Source organism: Patagioenas fasciata, chromosome 8, assembly GCF_037038585.1.
Source record: "Patagioenas fasciata isolate bPatFas1 chromosome 8, bPatFas1.hap1, whole genome shotgun sequence".
NCBI lineage: Eukaryota > Metazoa > Chordata > Aves > Columbiformes > Columbidae > Patagioenas > Patagioenas fasciata.
Window position 1 is genome coordinate 10,700,416 of NC_092527.1, and position 23,804 is coordinate 10,724,219.

The window sequence follows — 23,804 nt, forward strand, 5'->3', positions numbered from 1 at the left end:
ACACTCAATGATATGTGTCAGCTTTGCTCGCATTCGGCATTGTTGCAGGTACACAAAGACAGGACATGCGAATTCCTCTCTGGGAGAGAGATCTTAACCCAGAGGGCAGTGTGGGGTAAGGCTCAAAGCAGGGAGAAGAAGAAGAGATGCACAAGAACCACAGACAAGGAACAAGAGAGAGTGGGCAGGGAGGAGGAAAAGCAGAGGGATTGAGAGCAGCACAGGACAGGACTGTGTAAATGCAAACTGGGGCCTTGCGTAAAGTCAAAGGGAGTTTTGCCAAAAATAACAGCGGTCTCAAGGCTGGCCCAAGAGATTGAATTTGACCTGAAAGTAGAGAGAATTACAGCAGTTCTGCTGTGCGTTGGATCTGCATTTGGAATTTCAAACTCTGTTTTGCCTCAGGAGTCCCTTGCATAGTCCCACTATGCACTGGTGGGCAGTACAGGTTTTAGTGGGAGAGAGTTCCTGTCCTCGGGCAGCCGCACCGATCACGTGCATTTTTAGCAAGGGGTGTCCCCAGAGCGAAGGTGAGATGGTGGAACTAACAAGTGGCTTTTTGGAAAGCCGCACCGAATTTGCCATAGCCACAACCTGGGAGTGTTTTCCCCAGCCAAGCACTGGGGCTGTGTGGGGAGCTCTGTTGGGTGAAGTCGGGGGCAGCTGAAGGGCAGAGATTGTCCTGGTGCTTGGTGTCTGCAGGGGAAGGGGGAGGGATACCTGTGCAATAGGGTGAGTACTGCTGAAAGGTCCCTAAAGAGCTCTGATTAGAAGATGCGAATGTGATACTTTAAAAAGTGCAATTTACTGGCAGAAGAAAAGCTAATAATGAGCTGAACAATTAGCTTATCTTTCACCTTTCTAAGTGCTTTAACAGCTAAAGATTCAATCTAGAAGAAGTTGGACCATTAATTTGGGGCTGTTGAAGTCTTCCTGATAAATTTATGGTGTTCTTCTGGAGGAAGAGTATCTTACTTCAAGTTATCTTAACCCTCAATTTATTATTGTTACTGGTCAAATTAATTGCTGTCTTTGTCAGAGATGACAAACCCTCCACAAACCTGATTATATTTGTTCAAATGTTTTCATTTATTGAAAGGTGAAGGGGTATTAAAAAAGTAAGTGAACTTTGGCAGTTCGCTTGCGTGAGGAATCAAAACTGGATTTTCAGGACATCTTAGTAATATATATGAATCTGTAGAACCTATCTGAAATTTTACATGTACTTTAAGGCTTGCTCTTGTTACAGTCACAACTTTTCCTCTCTCTTCCCAGTCATCGTTTTGAAAATGTCAGAGGAGTCACAACTGAGCATTTCTCCTGTTCCTGCCTGAGCTTTGGGATATGAAAGAATAACATTAGCACACAGAGACCTTGGCTTCTTCTTGCATGCATCTGGACCATTTTATAAAGAGTCCACTGGCCTGGGATCACCCTGACAGCAGCTGATGATGAGTATCGCCAAGATAAGGTACTGGGCTGCTAATCAATTTGGTGTCTTTTAGAAGATTTGAAAAATTAGATTAATGAAACATCGCTCCTGTAACCCACAGCCTCACCATGAGGACATTAGGGCAGCCACAATGGTACAAAGTGTCTTCACCAGCAATCTTGCACCCTCTGACAAATCTTTTCTTCTTGAAGGTAACTGTGGGTGGTCTGCCTTTGTCTAATTTCTGTAAATTTGGTACATCACTTTCTAGTTATGCAGCTGATACTCATGTTTGTGTGAATGGCTATTTAAAAAAAGGAAAGATCAGATGTTTGTTGTTTCATTTCAACATAAATCAAACTTTGTATTCACATAGCAATTCTAGTTTAGCCCCAGGAATAGCTTTAGTATTGCTAAGTGTCTGGAGAGTATTGACTACAGAGACATGATTTTAAGCAGGCTATAATAGTTTCTACAGCTGTTACCAGCTCGCAGAAGAAAGGCAGCATTATTCATCGGTGTTTAAAATGTGCATGACTTGCATTGCACAGAAGTCAGATTGGGAGAATGTCAGAGGTTTTTTTTTTCTGAAATTCTGCCAGGAAAGTCTCCAATAACTGGAGAAATTCTTTTCACTGGTGAAATCAACATGCAGCACATTGTGTTATTATAATTGCTTATAGCTCACCATGAAAGTTGTCTTTGTATGTGTGGATGTACGACTTGTACTGTTTTGTTTTTATTTATTCTGCATTCTTTATTATAATGTTCTTTCCTTTTTTCCAGACCAGAAAGATTGTTATTGAGCCTTCCACAAAGCTGAAATAATGCTGTGTGTTAAAAAAATGTTAACAATTTGAAGAAGTTATAAAAATTTATAAGTTGACTGAATGCTTTGGAAATTTCTGCATATTTTAATATAAATAGGTAATGCAAATGTTTGTTCTTTGCATTTAGAGGTGGGTCTCTGTTTTCTAAAGGTCTTGTATATAAATTTGATTCTTAAAATTACATTAGAACAAAACCAGTATTTTTTCACATTGTATAACAGGAAAAACGTATTCACAAAAGACACAGAACATACATGGTTGTCTCGGAATGTCATATAGTCGTGAAATTTAACATAAATAGTATCAGTTGTTTGAATGACTTCATTAAGCACATTTAGGGGACTGCCTGTTGCAGTCAGCTGAGATCTTTCCATTCAGTTCCACGGGTCCTGGGTTGGCCCACAGAGAAAGAACCCGAACGGTGTCTAACTGAGAAAGCAGAGATGATTTCTTTATAGATAGCATGAAGTTCCAGATTGCACTGGTAGAACTTGCATAGAACCTCAGTCACAGAAAATGAAAGAAACCGCAGCAGATGAAGGGGTTGTTTCAGATTAATTTGGTGTTAGCTAAGAGTTCAAGCTTTATTCCTAACCAAAATTGTAAACCAGAACAAGAATGTCCAAAAGAGAGAACCGAGCAGACAAAGGTGACAGGGACGAGGTGAGTGACAGAACACTGGCAAATAAGCAAGGACCTAAATGATGACGGACAGCTTTAACAAAGACTCGGCCAAAAGGGCAACAGTTCAAATGTTATGATCCATTGGAGGGGCTGGCTGGGTAAATATCTGAAAAGAGAGACATCAGGCTGCTTTTTTGGGAGGCTGAAGGAGTGGTGACATGGGACAGGGCAGAGGTAGGACAGCACCTGGGGTCACCAGGGGCTGTAGTGCAGGGTGAGCACTGCAGGAAGGAGAAAGGGACAATGATTGATGCAAGGCTGCGTAGCTGTGTTTAAAAAATTTAAAAAGATGCAGTCCCCTTAACATGCATCTTGGAAAGAGGATTGTGGGGTGGTTTTGTCTAATGAAACAATATTATCCAGTAACGTCACTCCAGAAGGGGCAAAAGTACCACATAGACGTATGCAAGGTGACAGTGATGTTAGTTGAAGCTTTGCAGTGTCTGCCTTCTCCTCAGGATGAAGAACTCCCCAGGAAAATTGATGCCTATCCTAAAGTTACTGTAATTTAGCATTTCAGGATGCATTATCTCCTGACGTTTTGCCCGTTAAATTTTGATGGGACTTGAAGCACTGTAACACCAGCTCCTTTAAGAAGCGTGCAAAACTAATGCACAAGATTCCCAGGTTTTCAATGCACGGTTTTTATAGATCTTTTTCTCAAGGCAGCCTAGATCATGCCTTGCTGTGTTGAAGGGCTTCCTTGGTTGTTGTGACCAGTGCTGTTAAATAGCATTGCTGCTAGCTGGTGGTTTGCTCTTTAGAAAGCTGCTCATAATCTTGTAAGACCGCTTTCCAAATGGAATCACTATGGTAAATTAACCTGTTTAAACTTACACTTGCAAAACTGAATTCAGTTCAGGAAACAGTGTGGATTCTTCAGTCTTTTGTGAGTCATTTCCACTGTAACATTCTCTGGAATCATTCATCTTTGAGTGTAAAGAATGACTGGTTGGTAAAGGGGAGTTATCACAGATTCAGAGGTATTTCCACATTCCCTGTCAATGTGCCACTTCATACTGTATTTATTCTCACAGAGCCTGTTATGTAAAAGCACCATTTTACAGAGCGGAGGCACGGTGAGAGTAAATGATGTATTTAAGTCTGTGTAAGGAAATGCATTGCAGCACTGATCTTGGGTTTCCTCAGCTTATGGTGTTTCTCTGCTGGAGCAGCTCTGCAGTTGTTTGCAGAACAGTTCTGTTCCTCTCTTGCTGTGGTTCCTGCTTGTCTCACCCAGCACAGCCAAAAAGGCTGCACAGGTACAGCCATCAGGCGAGTCTGAATGTTACCAGAAAGCTGATTGGGTCCTTAGCTTTAGTGACAAGATTATGTGAAATAACATGATAATTAACTGAGACAAATGTGTTTAGTACCTAAGTATAGCATGATTATGTACGCCAGTACTTCAAACACAAGGAAAGCGAAATTGTAAGGACAATAGGTTATTGTCAAGAACTGTTATCATTGCAATGGGCACACACAAAAGTTTGGCTTTTGAACTTTGCTAGAATGATTTGCTAATAAGATTTTGGCTTATGAAAGATGATGAAATGCATGAGCAGAACACAGAACATCTTTACTAGAGCTTGTCAGCAGCTGTGAAGATAAATTTTATCAATGTTAGGATTTTCCGGGCCTTTTTCAAAATGACTGTGTTGCCTCGCTAACTATGCTGATTGTTGTATGTCTTTGTCCAAGAACAGTTGGCCTTAACATCTTCTGAGCAGTATTTATTTGGAAGCTCTCAGACAACAAAAGGCAATCCAGAGAAATCTGAATGAATCTCTACTTAGAAACTAGCCATATTCTGTTTGTAAAATACGTAGATTTCTTCTTTTTTTTTTTCTTGGGGAAAGGCAAAAGAGGGCAATAGGTGCAGGATGTGGAGGGAAGCAGCAGTGCCATGACCCTACAGCATTTCTGTGTGTTGAGTCAGAGAGTGACATTTAAACAATTCTCACTGCACCCAATATGAAGAACTATAATGCAGATCAAATTGCTGGCCCTGCTCAGAGAGAGATGAGAAGGAAAAAGGTAAGGGTAGCTATCTATATGTAGCCTTTCCTGTGTTTTGGATGTTGAAGGAGCTTACCAGCAAACCAAATTTATCTTTAATGCCTTTTATTTTCCCCCCCATTCTTTGGGGGAATGAATGGCTCTGGACTTTCCATCTTTAGAGCTAGTGGTTTCCACACCACAGTGATTCAGCCAGTGTGAACTCTTGACCAAATCCCAGTTTGTTTCCTGGTTTTGTTTTTCTAAAATATTTTACATTTAGGAGGGCATAAAGGCCTCGCTACTACGTGATGGCTTAAGAAGCAGAGCTGTGCTCTTTTTACTGAGCTCTCAAAGGACAGTTCTTTATGCTACTGAAAATTTTGCAACTAAGGCAGTTGAAAAGGAATCACTAAAACTGAGACCAAATCCTTGCACGTCCCTTGCCTTTTAATGCTGTGTGTTTATGCAGAATTTCCTTTGAGGTTTAATAAGGTCTGATTTTTATTTGAGAAATGTGCCCTGCCTGAAATGTTCTAAGGTTTAATCAGTGTATTGTTGCATAGGAAACTCACACGATTGTTTAGTTGCTAAATAAATAGATTAGTATTGACAATTATTTCAGGGGATAGTAGGTTGTTACATTAATGTGAAGGGCCTTGTTCCTTTGCCTGGCTGAATGTTTTTTGATGGCTGAATTCTCTGGCGTGCCCTTTTTAGGGAATATGCTGGTGGTTATCCCTGCTATTGCGTGGCAGGCTCAGTAAGGACTCAGAGTAGCTTAGCTCTGGAGTTTTAAACACAGTTTATTTCAGAGTCCCCTTCATGCAGTAATCCCCATTTTCTGCTTTCTTTTTTACATGACTCTCCTGTGTTTCCATAGTTTTCTCCCTATAGTTCAGTGATTTGGTTTCCGTCTCAGATTTTGCCTGGGCTGCCCGAGGCTGTGGGCTGAGGTAAGCTAGCTGTGTGGGGACAAGCCTTCTTTTCAAATAGCAGTACTTTTTAAATGGTACAGGGCATCCAAAACGCAGGACGTAGATGTACGGGTATGCTAATAACATTACAGCTGATTAACAAACATTCAGGTCACAAAGTGTTCAGAAACTGCAACGTGTCTGATCTAAGGTTGTCTTTGCAGTGGAAGTTCAGCCTTGTTTTACGCATGTTACAATGAGGCAAATATTCATAACATGATCACATAGAGTGTTGTTTTACTTTCTAGCACAGCCTTTGAGCGGAGCAACCAGGAAGGAGCTGGTGCAGCCCTTGTGATGTGCATTGGGACTTGAAGAGTGGCTCTCCAGCCACCTCCTCATGGCACTAATGCTGTGTCACCTTTACTTTGCCTGAGTCTGGCCACAGTGCACGTGTTACACGTGAGGCCCAAAGGGGAGCGGGTAAGTGTCCTTGCTGCTGTGGCTCTGGAATCATTGATGACAGATTGCATTGCTGAAGCCAGTGATATATGATCAACGTAACATCCATAATTATCTCTGAAACCTCAGATTTTCACATTTCAGAATGTAAAACACAACCACCTTTTGTAATCCATTTTCTAATGTTACTGGACCAGTCTGTTTTGTCCTGGCGTGGGAAGCAAGTGCTGTTCCCTATGTGGAGGATACTATGTCATATCCCATATTCAAATATGTGGTTTTCTTTGTGAACAGGGCAAGATGAAAGGAAAGAGAAATCATTTCCTCTAAGTGAATAATTTACACAGAATTTTTCTAGTGAATCCAACCTTCTTTTCTACTTGCATCATGTTGATGATGCAATTGCTATTCTCTGGTATTTATGTACCTTTCAAAATTTGTATTACTATTTTAACTCCATGGATTGATGTGAAACAGTGTTTTGTGAGCTATTAATCATGGTGTTGGCTTGGTGGGGTTTGAGTGTTCTTATTGTATTGTTGATGGTTTCTGTTTGGATTAAAGCACAGCCACTACCAAAAGAAATGCTCCTGAGCTAATGTGAACTTCAGTTTCCCTGAAGACTGTTCTGTGAAGCTCAGATGCTGGCTTTCTTTAAGTGCATTTGCTGGTACAACTCAGCTGCACAAATGTTTGCAGGTGGTACAGAGAAAAGGGGCACAAAGAAAACCTGAGGTAATGGACTGGAGGAAAAGGTCTGCAGCACAGGCTTTAGCTCCTAAAGGATTCTGAGCTCTTTCTGTGTTCAGAGATGCTTATTGTTCAGAATCTTCATACGCACCAAAGATGAACTTGCAGGACTACAGTGTATGCTATCTGGTACCCACTTGCCCCTGCAAGCAATAGAGAGATTCCTGTGTAGGTCTGTAGTTTTGAAAATGTCTATTTATTCTGTCTGCCTCCATGATTAGGAGGCCAAGTTAGGTCTTATCTACTTGGGGAAATCCCTGCTAAATAGGCTAGGGTATGAATTTACAGCCTACTTAAAGACCCAGCAGTCAATGCAGAGTAAATTCACACTTCAGCTTACTTCACAGGAACTCCCCCGCAGAAACAAACCCTCAGAGTCACCTCTGTACCTCAGTCTGGTGCTAAAAGTGAGTGGAAGCTTCTCAAAATGTGGGCCTCCGATTGCATTTTTATAGCTGGGTTTTTCTGTCTGCTGGGGCTTTTTGCAGCTGCTATAAATCAGTGTCGCTTTGCTGAGGCTGGAGGAGCTGGGCCACTTTGCACTGCTCAGGATCTGACCCTTTGCCTCAAGTAACCTTTTATTATCAATTGGCCAGAGGGTACTTTCCTTTTTACTGGCTCATTATTAAGCTTGTTCATTCACTCCCACCACTGCTGTTTTTTTTTTTAATTATTATTATTATTTTTTTTTTTCCCTGTGAATTTTGTGTTGTGCCTTTCCTCCCATGTAATTTCCTAATAGTGAACTAGTGACAGAGTGGGCTGCTGGTATTTCATCTTGTGGCTGGAGAGGTCAGGCTGTTTCTGATACAGACAAACACTTCATTACAGTAAACTCACAGAAAGTTTCCTTTTCAACCTGAAAGAAGAAGGAAACAGACTGTTCACCAGTGCGTTTTCAAGAATTAGTTCTGCGAGCTGGGCTTGCACTGAAGGCCAGTTTGGTAATGTTCTGTGTAGAGGAAGGGGAAAAAAAAAGAGGAAGACATACTATTTCTTCTTTCTCTTTTTGCCGAGATTGGGCTCAAGTCTTGGCTGCTTATGAGATTGTAGTCTTGCAGTAAAAACACCAACCCTTTGCACTGTGCGCTATTGAAGAAATAGTCATTGTTGATGTCCAGCTAAAAGAGCACAAGGGTTTAAACCTTCACAGTTCTCTATCTGCTTCTGGTATTTAGGAAAACTTGGTTCTTGGCAGGAAGAACTCAGTAATCTGGCAAATACACAACACAGTATATTAATCTAACCCAGAAGTAAAGTACGTCTTTTCTGAAGGATAGCATCACAGCAAATATTCCCGGCTTTGCCCCTCCAAAGCTCTGAGCAAAACCCGTACATAGTAACGGTGAGACAAAAGAAGCTGATAGGAAACTTTCGTTCCTCTTCCGCTCATAATTTTTTAATGTTTTCAAAAGCGCACATGGTTGCCAGGTTTAATTACAGAAGTAGCCCTTGGCACTGGAATCCTTTTGGCAGATTGCTGCCCTGCGATATTGGTGCTCTCTGAGGAAATTCAGGCCCACACACAGCAGCAATGTAGCTGGGAATGTCTCTGTATTGGCCCTGCTTTGTCCAGTGGCTGAGATCAGTTCAAATGGTTTTAGGTTTTTTCAATTCCTGTGTGTGTCCAGTGAAAACCCGTTTCACCAGTGAAGCAATGATGTCTCCACAAGTGACATGCTGAACTAGCACTGTGCTTATTTCTGTGTTGAGATTTATGATTTTTTTCGCTTTTTATGGACTTTAGCATGTATTGCAAATATGTTTACAAGAACAGAATTTGACTCTCTGTAATAATAGAATACCCACAATAACCTATGGATTTGCACCATCTATTATTCACTGTTTGTTTGAATGACATATTTCTGTTCACTGGAGTAATTATTTCTGTAGAGAATAATAATCTACATAACTAACACACGTAAGCACCACTACATAATACATGTTACATGCTTAATGAATTTGGCTGTCAAGTGACAAACATTATTTCTTTGTGGGGTCAGTTAAACATCCATCTTATTCTCTATATGGCAGTTGTTCAGGTAATTCAAAAGGCTCGGTCTAATTAGCAGATATTGGAAGTTGATAGCAGTAGTACTGGTTTTTGAGTTACATATGAATAGTTGCCTGCATACTTGGTGACATCTGCATAAAATATGTCATTTATTGCCTGTTGAAAAAGAACTAAAACGTGACTGACCATCACTACAAGATAAGGAAACTTTTGTTGCTGTACTCTAGGGCAAGTGTAAAAATACTATCGCTGTCTACTTGATGGCGGTTTAATTTAAATTTATTGAACTGCTCCGGGATATACACAGGAGTCTAATGCTGTAATCTGATGTGAGGTTGTATGTACCCAGTGTTGCCTGTGCATGGAGTAATTTGACATAAAATGTGCCTTCTACTTCTACCAGTGTAGTAGAGTATTGTCTTACTGCTCACTACTTGGACTTACGTTAATTTTATTCATGTCTTCCTGATAGAGGGAAGCTCAGCTAAGTTTTGAAGGAATAGAGACTGCAACATAATAAATATTTATGTCCCAAACTTGACATAGTATCATAAATCAATGATTTTTGAAGAGATTTAATTATTCTTTCTGCCTAAGTACTTGATTTGTGGCACCAGTTTGCTTAATTTTTTTTCTGTGGTAACTTGAGTAATTTTATGCTTCTCCCTTCTACAGAAAGTTTAGTATTGATTTAATGATTTCCTCTTTAAATGCAGTCAAAAATCCGCTTTTTGCTAAGTTAAGAAACCAGTAGCATGGAATGAAAACATGCACTACATTGCATTGCCTGAGCTCTGTGATTTTTTTGACTTTGACATGTGCTGTCAATTATTAAAATATATGTTTTTATTAAACATATAATACTTTATTTTCCCTACCATTCTGGTATTATACCTGTATGAAAATAATATGTTAAAGAGTAGCTAAAAGTTAGCATATTATCAATTGAAAAATGTTATTTGAAAGATGACCTTGTAGTTGAAGCAGTTCTGTTGCTTGAATGAACATTGCAAAGTCCAATGTGGACCAAGTGAAAAGAAAGTCAACTGATGTGTGTGCATGCTTTTCTGCTACGTGTCAGACATGAATATTGCGTACAGTTCATATTCTTTTCCCAGCTTTCAGGCACTGATTTTTATTATTTATTAAATACTTGCAGGAAAGAGGCAGTGCCCTCCTGCTGCTCTTGTTTTGCAGTGTGTCTATCCCCAGCATGGACAGAACTTGGCCTAAGCAGCCTGCCTCACTTATAAGCCTTGGAAACGGGATCCTTTAAGGAGCAGTACAGGACAAACTGCTGTAAGTAGTGCTCTCAGAGCGTTCACTTCATATTGCATAATAAGCCTATTCGGGTTGGTGGCATACGCTTGAATGTGACTGATCTTTTAAGAGGTGGTTGATGGGAGGTTGGGGAGCCTGCGGAGCTGGTAGTGTCTGGCTGCCCAACGCTGTGTGCTGGCTCAGACAGAAACCCTGGTTCTTTCTGACCGTGGCTGGCACAGGCACTTGCTATCCTGCCTCAGCCATGGTGTGTATATGAGCCTGATCAGACTGGTGTCTCACTGCCGTTGCAGTCTCTATGCCCAGTCTGTGTTTGAAGACATCTCAATTACTCTGGTCAAAATTCTAGTTTAAAAAAGAATAGTTGGAATTTTTCAGAGGGAGAAGAATACACAAGTCAATGATCAATGGAGTGTTAAATGAAGAATGATGTATATCTCTTGCAGTCTTCACACCTACAAGAAGCCTTTTCAGAGCCTGTGCTGTATTTCATCTAGCTACCTGCTTTATGTGTTTAGAATGAAAATGCACAAAATCCTGTTGCCCCTAGGAGATAAAGGGCCATGTCACACCACACAGCTGGGTGTTTCAGAGCCAGTCGAACTTGAGCCCGTCCCTTGAACTGCCCTCTTGTGAGCTCAGCAGAAACCCTCACTGCAACATGGGCAGCTGCTTCAAGTTCACTGGAACACAAGGTCACTGCGTGTGAATCTTGGACCTCTGTACAATGTTGTGGATCCATTGGATCATTTCTGCCTCCTGGCAGTGCTGCTGTTGTGGAGAGAAGCTCAGCAGTTCACCCTGCCTGGTGAAGCCCTCCAAGAGCTTTGGAGCCCCCAGGAGAGTGTCCAGCTGCTTTCCCACTGACAGAGCCTTGTTGTGCCCTGCCGCTTCCCCAGCTCGCACCCAGCAGACTCTTTGCGGAAGGGTGAAAGTGCTGCAGAAGCCAAGCCAAAGAAATAAAACTACGCTATGTTCAAAGGACAGGGTTACAGGTGTTTTATGCAGGATACCAAGATCATGCAGAAGGAATCTCATGACCTGGTGCCCAAACCCTTGGGCCAATGGCTCCTTTTCTTCCTCTTTGAAAACAAACACAGCATGTGATTTGGCAGTGGCCTTCACACTGTGATACCCATTGGCACACAGGTAGGCTGTGGCACACTTGAGTTTCATGTGGAACAGTTGTTGACTTCTACAAGAATTACCTTTTGCATTATCATCCTTACTATTAGTGTTATTTGATGACTGCTTTCACGATAGTTTTGTATGCTTATTGTATCAAGAAGCCACAATCTGAGTTCCTTTTTCATTTGTCTTGACCACTGGACACATTCAAAAGAAAAAGACCATCCAGGTAGAATATATCTTATCCTACTTGAGCTGTCTGAAGGCTACGGATCTAGTCTAAGGAAAGTGTATGGGCGCTTTCTGATTCTCCCTCATCACTGAAGATAGCCAGAGTGATTCATCATGTATCTAAGATAGTGAATCATCTAGCGATACTGTCTGTCTCTGATGGTGATGGAGAGAGCCAGGATGATTAGCCTAGACTAGGCATTAACTTTAGGCTAAAGGGGCATGCTTTTCTTGCTCAGAGCCATGGAAGTGTGAGTTTAATTTCCAATTAGCAGTATTTAGATGTGGAGAGAGCCTGGAGTGCTGCGTGTCAGCAAAGGCAGCTGTGGCCACTGATGGATGTGCTGCAGATGCTTGAGCACAGTGTATATGCCCAGAGCTCCTCTTTGGCACATCTTCAGTGAGTGTCCCTTGCATGATGTGACACAGAGAGAAGTTCCCTTTCGCTGACTCTGCAAGGGCAGCTGTAACTTCTGGCAGGATGCACACAGACAGCTAGGGTGGAAATGTCTTGAAGTCTAGTAGAAGGTGGACTGAGTTCATCTGTCAAAAACCTCAGTCCTGGTTTCCTCATGCCAGCGGTGTATAAAGGTCAGTTAAAGGCTGAAGTTTTCTTTACTGAGTCCTTTTCCTATTGGGAAAAGTGTACTGCTCTGCACTGAAAGTTTGTTCCCCTTCCTGTGGAACACATCAAGCCTTCTTAGATCAGTTCTGCTTTATTGATACCAGGAAAAGCAGGGGAAACTTCAGAGTTAGATCTTTTTTGTTGCTATCATGGTGCAAACAGGCATTTGTTAAAAAAGAGCACTGGAACATAGTTAAAAATGTATCTTTACAGTGTATGGAAAAAGAGGGCTACTGTTAGTCTTATTCCACCATGGTCAAGTTATTCCTAGTGCATAGTGTGAAAGACAAATCAAGAAGTTTTAGATATCATCTTTCGAAGAGAATGAAACTAGATTCAGTACAGCTAGCTGTAGAAAGGTAAGGTCTAGGTACAACTGCAGTATACAGTTACTATTCTGGTTGCCCTTTTCTGTCATCCTTATATATATATATATATGCAAAGCTGATCTTAGATTATCTGATTTATCTAGCTCAGGCATGCTTTAGTTCATTCTCTCTAGTATTGTCATTTAAATCTAAGACTAATTCTGGGGATAATCTGAATTATTTCATAATGATGAGAAGTCTTGAGGAGGTATCTCAGTGTTCACAGAGCCATATCTTGCTGTACCACTCTTCAGAGTTATCAACACAGCCAAATCTCCTTTTAGTCTATTACATTTTAACTAGCTCCACATCTTGAGTCATAATCTGTTTCTATGGGGCTGAAGAAAACACACATATTTAGCACTCACATGTCATTTTCTGATCCCATTTCCTTGCTTGATCATGTGTTGATCAGGCAAGAGCAGGAGAAGGAGAATGAAGCAGTTAAAAACCTGCACAAAGAGTAACCACTTCTCTCCTACAACAGGAGCAGAAAATAGCAGCTTGTGTCACTTTGTGTGATGATGATTGCAGTGAGAATGGGAAATAGTACACTTCCCTCCTGTCTTCTGCAGCTTCAGGAGTAGATGAATGATAATTTTGGTTCCTTCTCTTCAGATTGAGGAGTGGATGACTAATGTCATTGTGACTGCTGCCATCTAATTGGCTCAAAAAGAATTTTCTGGTTGTTCTCATGATTAGCGTCACTTCCCATCATGTGCAAGCCATTGGAGAGCAAAGGCCTCCTTTTGAACTGTCATGGTATGGAGAAGACATTAAAGTACTGAGTTTCCAAAGCAATTCAGTGTATATGAAGTATGTATGAATCAGTATTCTGATCTTCCTGTGCAGCAAGTCATGATGACTGATCTATTTCTGCAGTTGCTAAATATATTATGTTAAAAAGGTATTTGGTGTTTAAGTGACTTTTATGCAAAGTTTCTGTGAAGTTGTGATTTAAGAAGGACTCACCAGGAAGGTACAACTGAAATATTTTGAGTCAGTTTGATCCATTTCAAAATAGTTTGTTGATCTGGATTGCTGTGTATTACTTAATATTAAGCCTGAGCCATCTGCCTGAACTGCTGTGCTGTTTTTGGGACAGGTAGCATTGTATCCTGATTATTTCTTACAGCCACCCCCATATTCCCGGACTAATGGTGCATTGCAGTAACCCTTCCTACCTACTACAGTGCTGGATCATGGGAAAAAGCTTGGTCAGAGACCCTCACTCCATACATATGAGACAAACTGTGTGTTGTCAAACTGGGTCAAACCAAAATAATTTGGTTTTGTTCAACTAATTGAAATTAAATGTTTCACTTTAGGAATACCAAACCACTTCATAGGAGTGCTCAGTTTGAAAGATACCAGTGCAAATGTTACCTAGATAAGCAAAAATTAGGAAACACAAAGAGGAAAAACACTGGAAGGTTTTAGAGAGATAATATTACAGTAGCACCTGTAGATTAAGAGGGCAATGTCAATACAAACATGGGAAAAAATGTAAAGGCCCTGAAGTTCTAGCGTAGAATAAAATTAAATACTTGATAAGCATGTTAGAAATTTCCTGGAATAAGTCACGGGACGCGTATTAGTACAGCTTGTTCTGGAAGGACAGGCTTGGAGAAATGGAGAAGCATTATCCATACTTGTTCTGTAGATGTGGAATAAATGAGGGATAGACTTGTCTGGGTGAAGTTAGAAAGAGAGGCAGAGAGAACAGAACCTCTTTGGCAGGTGGATGCAGTTTAAGACACCTCCCTGGGAGAAGTAGAAAGATGTTCTTGAGTGATTCTTAGTAGCCAAGCCCCAGTGGCAATGGACAATTTATTGGGTTATTGCTTGGAAAGGCAATATGGCAAAAAAACTCGGCGTGTCACCATATTGGGATGTGTTGAGGCAACTCTGTTTCATAGGGTAGAAGTTATTAGGGAGTTATTTTAGTTGAATCTTACACAGGAGGGCTTGCCTGTGCGTCTAACGAAGGGAATGTTAATGAAAATGAAAATGCGAATCCACTTTAGAAAGAGGTTTGGATTTCTGGACAGATAGTGGAACAGACTGTCTGACAGTCTGTACAGAACTAGATTGTAAAATGATTAAAAAATATAATTGCAAAGAGTAATTAATGTTAAACTAATGTAATTTGCCAGTTTGTAGGGTGGTTAGGTAAGGATATCATAGAGATATTCTTTTGATCTTGATATAGCTCTTGATCTTGGCTTTTAACATCATCCTTCATTATGTTCTCTGACTAGGTTACCAGTTAAAATCTGGGTAATAAGACTGGGTAATTTGACCCAGTCAAAGTTGCCTGGTTGGACAAATATCCTAATGAGGTGTTAAGGTAAAGCAGCAAGGCTCAAGCATTAGGAAGAAAGTTCTAATTGCACGTAAAATTACATAAATAGTAAAATCGTGGCACAGATTATTTAGGGAGAGAGTAGAATCTCCTTGACTGAATTTTTGCAATAAGAAGGATGAGAAATATTTTGAAGAGCTGGTCTAAGTAGTTATTCTGCCTTAGAGCAAGGGAAGAGATTAAATAATCTCTCCACATCCCCTCTAGGCATGGATTTTTCAGCTTTTATTCACTGGGCACTTTGGGGACTTTTAAAATCCCTGCTTCTCAGGTGGAGTCTGGACAAGGATAAACATTGTGCTGCAGAAATTTTCCTCAGGGTTGGTGTACATACAAGCACGGCTTTTGGGTTGTACTGAAAATAATTATTCTTTATCCACTCTGGAGAACTTTAGACAAGGATGCCCTGCTTTCCAGGTTGAAATACTGCACATCAGGCCAGCATAAGTGTTTCTGGAGGCTACAGCAGATTATCTGAAAATGTTTTTTGCATGAACGTAATTTCATTAAAGAGTTATGCTCCAGTGATGAGGAACAAAGGAAGGGCACGTGATGGAAGTGTGCAGTGTAAACCTAGCAACTGCATGGTTTTAATTGGGTAACAGATCATGAACTATATTTGTAAAGATTATTCAGCGGTTTTAAAAAACAGAAATATTCAAGAAAGACATGCCCTTCTAGAGACAGCTGGCAAACAGATAAAGAGCCGAAGTTCATTAGTAGATGAGTCATTGCTTCTGTGTCCTTCCCTGAGATACTCCGACAAAACTCCTGCTGGCTCCAGCGGGTGGTGTGGGCAGCCCGAAGGAGAGCGTGGTCTCCTGGCCTGGCTCTGGCCTGGCTCCAGTCTCACACTGATTTGTTGGTGATTTTAGGAAAGCAGAGAGGAAAGGCCACCATAACTACGAAGGTGCTTTAGTTTTCTTCTTTCTCCCTTTCCCCTTCTCACCCCAGCCCTCTCATTGCTTCTTCTGCTCTCCTTATGGCCAGGGACTTGCTGTCCCTTTTTCTGAGTGGTGACCCCATGGCCAATCTTTTCAAAACCCTGGCTTGTGAATGATAGCCATAAAACTTCTTGCCTTTAATTGTCCACCACTGCTTTCTTCCAGAGTACCTTGCCCTTGCTATAGGGTTGGCTGTTGCTTGTGAAGCAAGGGGTCATTTGCAAATTATAAACTTGCAATAATTCTGTGTACTTTTATATTGTGTTACAGAAGTACTGGTTTCATTGACAGCATGGATTTGCAACCAGCAGTTCAGCAGCTGCTTCATGAGCCATCCTTCCAGGAGGGGAACCTCAGAGAAATGGGTGAGTTGGATGTTGAGAAATGGGAATCGGTCTAATCATCCCAGGAGAAGTCATCCCCACTTGTGAGTCAAAGCCTGTAGTCTCTTGCCTGAGATGAAGGGAATCTCCCAAGAGTAGCTAATCTTGCACGATCTCATCACTCGAGATCAAACATCATGATATCAGGTCAATAGATATTTCTAAAAGTGCACGCAAACCTCATTCAAATTCACATTTAGCTCTAGCCAAAACACAACCCGAATCATGATCCAAATAACCTCCTCCTCAGCCCACCTTCATTGCTGTTCTGTTTCAGTGGCAGAGGCAGCATGGAAAAGATGCCTGAATGCTTAATTCAGAAATTTACTGTTTAAGGCATTACTTGTATGAAGACCAGCGTAACACGTAGAATACCGATGCCCTAAATTTAGTAGTTTTGTCTGAGTCATTTTCGCTGCGTGGGAGGGCTGTGAAGACACTCCACCGAGTGGAGAAACTTGCTGGTGGTGTCTGTCCAATGAGATTATCTTTTTTTTAAAGTCAGAACACAACAGAATGACAGATATGTTTGTGAGTAAAATGCAGTTTTGTTGCAGACTTCGGTACAGGAAAGGGGTGGTGTTGCTCTCCACCCACTTCAAAAGCTGAAGTCAAGTTTGGCTGATATGTATCTCTGCTACTGAAATAGGTGCTGAACTTTTCATGACAGCAACGCAGACACAGGTAAACAATCTGGCTGCGTGATTTGGATGGACATGATGCGGTGTAATCCCCAGATTTGTCTGTGCAATTACATCCTATTTTCACATCTTCTAGCAATAGCAGCTGAGTTGTCACAATCCTACACGTTACCAACTAGCAGCCAAAAGCTATTCCTGGGCTTATTCACTGAGGGATGAAATGTTGTCCCACTGAAGACCAGGTGACTTTTGCCATAGAAGTCATTCAGTAGGGCTAGGAATACACATAGTTTTGAAATAGATGTGGGCACAAATAATTAGGTGTGGATGTGAAGGAGGCATTTAGACTTGGTGTTCTAAACTGGTAACACTTGCCTTCCTGCCAGTCTGGATTTTATTCTTACTCAGTTAGCCTTTCTGCTTGAATGCAGCTGATTTCACGTTGATATGAATTAACTTATAATAGCAATTCCATTTTGGAGACTTTTCCTGGAACCTTGTGGAATAAACTTGCCTCTCTCCTCAAATGAAAACCTAACTTCACCACCTGAGTTTAGTCGAAATTTATCATGGTTTTACTCTGAATAAAATTTAGTTCTAGCTCAACTCCTGCACTCTGGGTTTGGAGTGGACTCTTCATCAGGCAGAGACGAAGCATGTTTTCATATACGGGCTACAGTCTGATATCAGCCACGGCAGATAGGTGAACATGCTGGGACTGGATCCGGTGGCCCTGATTCTCCTGAGTAGTGCCACCAAGTTCAGGGCTCTGCTCACACAAACTGGAGAACCTGTTGTCATGTGTTTAATGCCAATGAGATGAACTCTGTTCCCAGAGAAACTCCAGCAATATCAAAAGCTTGTTAATATAGTAGAAAAAGTAGTTCGCTGTTATCACAAACGGAACAAAATGCCAAACAAAATCCTGCTCTGCTATTTGTTCCCATGCAGGCATTTAGCTGCCAGGAAAGACCAGTCTTATAAACATGAAATTATATCCATGGTAACATGCAAGCTGTGTTTAACTTTGCAGTATGTTAAAAGGTACATTTAAAAAAAAAAAAAAAAAAAAAGGCCTTACTGCTGAGAATAGCAATTATGACTTTTAAGTCAGCTATTTTAACTCAATCAGTTTGGAGGTTGTTGACTGGTGAGGGTAAGGGCCAGAGACCACAGCTTCTTCCTCAGAACACTTCTTGTTGCTAGACATTCCCAGAAGGTATTATTGCTTAAGTACAGCTTGTGTTTTCTTTACCCAGATTCCTTTAACTAGAAGGATAAGACAGGCTGTGATATTGGACTGCAGTGAAGTCCCAGCTGTGCTGTTCTGCCCATCCTGAGCAAGCAGTGCTGGGGCTGTGCAGCTGTCACGCAAACTCCATTTCTGGGTGAGTACTGGATTCAAGGAGCCTGCTTCGTGGTTGGCATCCTGGGATGTTAAGCACGCTGCTCAGGTGCTGTTTAGTGACTCCTGCACCATGCCGGAGAGCAGACATTGCTCATGGGGCAGGGAGTAGTGTTGAGGCTGGAAAATGGGAAAAGTAATGGAAAGATCCCAACTTGGAGCGAAAGCTGAAGCTGAAAACTGCAGATGGTTTTCTTGTATGTATGATAATGTCAAACCCAAAAAGGGGATTTTTCACACTCTGTTGTCTGCTTAGCACAAAGTGAAAATTATGTACTGGAAAATGGAGCCCTGTGTCTGGAGAAAACAGCTATGACTGTGCCTATACAATACCACACAGAGCTCTGTGGAAGTTTGACTGCTTTTGTGGAGGTCTCTGAAGCCTTGAACTGTCTCTGCCATGGAAGGAGGGAAAAAGAGCAATGAGATTTGTCATGAGTAGTTTTCATCTATGAGCAACCTGCATAGTAATGCCACTCTGAGTGAATTGTGCCAGGAATGACTTCTAAAAAACAGAAATTTCATCTCTAGGGGCAGCAGAACAGCCAACACCAGATGTCAGGGAAGTGACAGAGGTCACAATGGCTACAGCTGGAAACCACAAAGTGTGGTGGAAAAGAAGAACAGGATGTTCCAGTAGCTACAGTTGTGTGTGTCTTGAAGCAAAGGGGCTGGTGGATGTAAGTAGCCTGGGTGTCTGGCTCTGAAAAGACAGCAGCATCTTTGAAGGATATACACATGTTTTTGCTGTCTTCCCTTAGATGTTCTTCAGGGTTCCCGTGGGGTTTTTAGCTACACAGAGGTGAGAAAAAGATGATACAGGGTGCACTTCATTAATAAGTTTAAGAAAACATGTACTAGCATGTACCTCTCTTAGCAAAAAATGGAGATAGTTTGTCAGCACAATGTGTCGCCTCACTTGAGGAAACTCCTTTTTTACTAACCATCAACATCTTTGTGTAGGAGCGACTCAGACTTATCTCTCTGGCTGGACAAGGAGGGTTGGGCGTTGCTGTGCCTTTTGCACTTCTGTGAAGTAGACACGGTGTGTTTGAGCAGGGTGTATGATCTGGCACTGCAAGTACTGTCTTCAGGCTGGGGAGAATGAAGGGTGTCTGGGATATCTTAACACTAAGTTGTTTGCTTACTGGTGCAAGGGGAGAGAGATAAAGCACCAGGCGGTATCAGAATGGCATCTCAGGGGCCTGAATCCACAGCAAGTTTTTTCATGCCACTTGGGAGAGAGTCATCTGTTCCATCATCTTTGAAGTACTCATCTTCAGATGCCTAAAATGAGAGCCCAGGAGCCTCAAGTACTTAATTTCGAGAAGCATATGGCCTTTGTTTGTAGGAAGTTTCCTGGAAGAACTTTAGTGGTCGTTCTGTAATGAACTTTGGATTCTGCCTTGGTGGTGGTGTCCCTTGTGGGTTATGCATAGCACAGTCTGTAGAGGGGTCAATGCAAGGAAGATTTGCTGTATGAGCCCTGTGGGTGCTTTGGCCTTTGCTCTGGATCTTAGATCTAGCCATGCGTCTCCTCTTCTTTTTCAGGATGATGGTATCTTTAGACCTGTCTGCTGGGTTCTTCCTGCTTTCATGCTGAAGAGGTGTGTGGGAGAAGGTGGCCAGGCATGTCACTTGTGTAATGACCTTTTGCTGCTGGAGGCACACTGGTGCTGTGTACTGGCAATGTGCTCCAGCAGTGGATGCATCTGTTTTGGCAAAGCTGTGCCTCGTGCTGATTGATCGTGTGAGAGCAGAAGGAAAGAAACAGTACTTGCAGGAGTCTGGGTTAGGAGGTGGTGTTGCGTGTGTAACAGCTGTGCCAATGGACGCCCAAAGTGGGGGTCCAATGTTAGCTGTGTGTTTTACCCCTTCACATTTTAGTGTGCATAGCCATGCATGCAAAAGTCAATTGTGTGTATGTAGCTGGCATGTCTTCTGCTGCTTTCATTTCTGCTCTGGGAAATCACGTTAGAAGGTCCTTGAGCACTGGCTAGGAGAACTGTGGCACCCGTGTGGGCACACTGGGACTCTGAGACCCCATTAACTCAAGGACTTGCCTATAACCTTGGCAGACCTCAGGGAAGACCTACAGCACTTGGATCTCCACCTCAGACCAAATGCCTCTGTCAGGTGTCTGTGAGGGGAATTTGACAGGATTTTCCTCATTCCACTATAAGTGCCCACTGGTGGGTTGTTTTGTTGAAGAGACAACAGGACCCACCAAAAGGCTATTTTTCCATGAGGTTAGCTTCAGCTTTCTGCTCACAGCTATGGTGGGTGGCTATTGAACCAGGAGTGTCAAAGCCAACATCTAAAATGACCTTTAGGCTGTTTACTCAAAGCAGTAACAGACTCGCCCCCGACTTCCTGATAGGGGCCATCACTTATCAAGATATAAGAAGAGCAAGTGGCTAGATATGGAAATCATTGTGGGAGTGAGCCTAATTGAAAACATACAGCATTGTACACAAGTAATATTAATACACCGGTAACCTTTACCTCTTCTCTGGAATATGTACATAGAAACTAAATCAGGAGAATTACCAGGAACTGGGAAAAAAAGAAATATCTATTAAAAACCCATTCTAAAACAAATAGAAAGCCTTTCCTTGGGCAGACATATTTATAGTTTAACTCAAGTATCTCCCTAAGGCCATTCCATGTGCCCCATGATCCTTTTTCCTAGCTGTGCAGTAAAGTGTCAGAAATCAGTGATTTTCTTCTCACTTGAGTAAAACCTTTTAGAAAAGGAGTCTAAAGTAAACTAAAGGATTAAGTGTAAAGTAAACTAAGGGATGAACTTAAAAATCAGTAAGCTCTTAATTGAGTAGCTAGATAAGCAGAAAGCTAAGTACCAAGTAGAAGCCAATGAAACTGGTTTTCACTCTAATATAGAAAGCTAAATTAGGTTCTTACTTAAAAAAATTTCTACATAATCATCAGACAAACAAATATGCACTTTAATACATGCTTTAATATGCTTTTAAAAGTGCTTGGAATTTTAACGGATTTACCTCAATAAGTTATATTGTAGCATTTCACCATCTCAAACTAAGTTTGCTTTTATCTAATGTTTACCTGGTTTTGCTCAAAAAGTTGTTTTGCTTTTAATTAATTTTTCTGTTCATTTGAGTCAGACTAGCAGCACCATCTAATCCCACTCTTATATTTGCTGGAAAATGTCTAGACTGGCTAGCGTGATTTTCATCCAGGAAGGTTTTAGTAAGATGCTTCTCCACTTGGTATATACGTCACATCAGTACTGAAACTGAAAGTTTCAGATGTGATAGAACACCTAGTAATAAAATGTTTCTTTTTTTTTTTTTTAAAGGAAAAGAAACACCATCTTTTGGCAGTGTTTCCTCTCAGACCTCAGAGACTTGCTGATCTGCCATGTAGATCTGTACTGTGGTTGCAAAGTATGAAAACAGAACTAAGGATTTTTATATCTGCTCTTCCCACCCAGCGCTCACAGCTCCTTCCCCCTTCCCTGTCTGTCAGGTAGTTGCTGAAGGCGTCAAGAAGATGGGAAGGCGAGGGACGCAGAACTGACTGTTTGACAGATAAATGGACGCATAGTGCCAGCAAATAAGCCTCGTTTCTATAGGAATGTAGCCCAATAAAGCCTTGGTAATTAGAATGGATTTGGAATATTTTATTTCTTGTGGAAAACTGCAGGTTTTTTGAGGTGGGGGTGGAAAGCAAAGTAGAAGCGACTGGTTTCCATGTCAGATTCAGGAATTTGCAAGTCTTCAGGGCAAATGACCCATTTTCTTCCTTAAACTTGAGGCTTTTTAAATGTGAGTGATGGCTTTCTGTCACCTTGTGCTGTTGTGATACATCATGGGAAAATCTGGCAATGATGCATGTTGGACATGGAGTCCAGTTGCAGTGAATGGTCCATGAAGGATAATGGCATCCAAACCGTAATTCCAGTAAGTTGCTGGGATGTTCAATTTCTTATAAAATTTTGGAAATTTCTTTGCAATTTTCTATGCAAAGCAGGCACTCGGAGTGAAAAGGGTCATTTTGATAAAAATCCAACTTTTATCTAAAATCAGTTCTCTTCAGCACCCTGTCCCAAAATCTGTTATGTTCACAGTGTTCCAGAACACTTGCCATCTGTCAGAAGCATTTTTAGGTAGCAAATTATTCAACCTAACTGTGCCCTGTCTTTGTCACACCGGTTGTGTGTATCCTTCAGGTTCCTTGGGACAGAGAAGCCTGAGGCTCCCCAGTACCTGCAGGAATCCCTGCAGGAGATTTGGAGGGGGGAACCCCTAGAGCCAGGAAACAGAAATATCCCGAGGACATCCTGAAGGACCAGCCATCTCCTGAGGAAGAGATGTCTTTACCTACTGCTGCAGAAAGTGAACGTGTTTCAGCACGGAGGTAGCGCTGTTTCATAGAGGAGTGTATGTCTTGCTCTCCCTTTAAAATGGTTCCTCTTTTGCATATTGTGTGTTTTGGTAGGAGGTGGGAGGTCACACTCAGACTCTTCCTGACAAGATCCAAATTCATATTATCCACACCCAGTTACTGCCTAAAACATAGGAAAAGTGCTCAGATACAGGACTCGTCTCTTCCAGCCATGTGTCCTAATCACTGGGCTGAACATTCAGCCCTTTTAGGATCAAAGCCTGAATTTTTGTTGCATTATTTCAGTTGGATAAGAGGGGAGTCCCCTATCCAAAGCCCTGTGGTTAAGGCACCTTCTGAGGAGGTGAGAGACATGGTTTTGAATTGATGAATTCATACATTCTGCTTTCCTTTCAAGAGCATGCCTATTACTAGACTGTGATATGAGATGCAGAGGGTGTTGCCACTATCAGATCAGTCACTCATCCTGGGTTTCAGAAGAAAGTGGCCGGAGCTGAGTTTGAGAGCCCAGCCAGCCCCGGGGCAGTGGGCTCGTAGCTGCGCTGCCTCTAGCCTGAGAGGTTCTGGGTCCGGGTTTCAGTCTGGATGCGAGTTCGGTCAAGTTTCTGAGGCTGGGTGTCTCTTGGCAGGCAGGGGGAAATGGACTCCAATGGGAGGTGGTCAGACGGCAGCAACATCACAGGCGCTGGTGGGGAGGCAGGAGGGAAGCTGTTTCTACTCATCGTTCTGGGCTTAATTTTCTCCAAATGCTGAGATGCAAATGTAACATGTCACTATGAGAGCTGTGGAATATTTCATCATGAGACCACTAATAAATTTGATAGCCACCTCATCCGCCACCAGTTGGTGGAACAGATTTACCCATCATTTCTGAATTTGGGTTTAAGTGAATGGGACTTCACTCGTGGTTAAAGGTTTGGGGTTTTTTTTCAGTGCACTGAAGTATTTCACTGGACTGGG

General features: G+C 41.8%; 1 long non-coding RNA gene across 1 annotated transcript in view; it reads left to right on the top strand.

Annotated features, from left to right (window-relative positions):
• Window positions 1-23,804, top strand: part of LOC136104501 (uncharacterized) — a 45,088-nt gene that overhangs the window by 3,520 nt on the left and 17,764 nt on the right. The window contains exons 2-7 of the long non-coding RNA XR_011740257.1: window positions 1,276-1,471; window positions 2,219-2,359; window positions 6,170-6,344; window positions 10,247-10,386; window positions 16,300-16,394; window positions 18,313-18,441. This is a non-coding gene — a long non-coding RNA (uncharacterized lncRNA). The remainder of the gene's footprint in view (window positions 1-1,275; window positions 1,472-2,218; window positions 2,360-6,169; window positions 6,345-10,246; window positions 10,387-16,299; window positions 16,395-18,312; window positions 18,442-23,804) is intronic.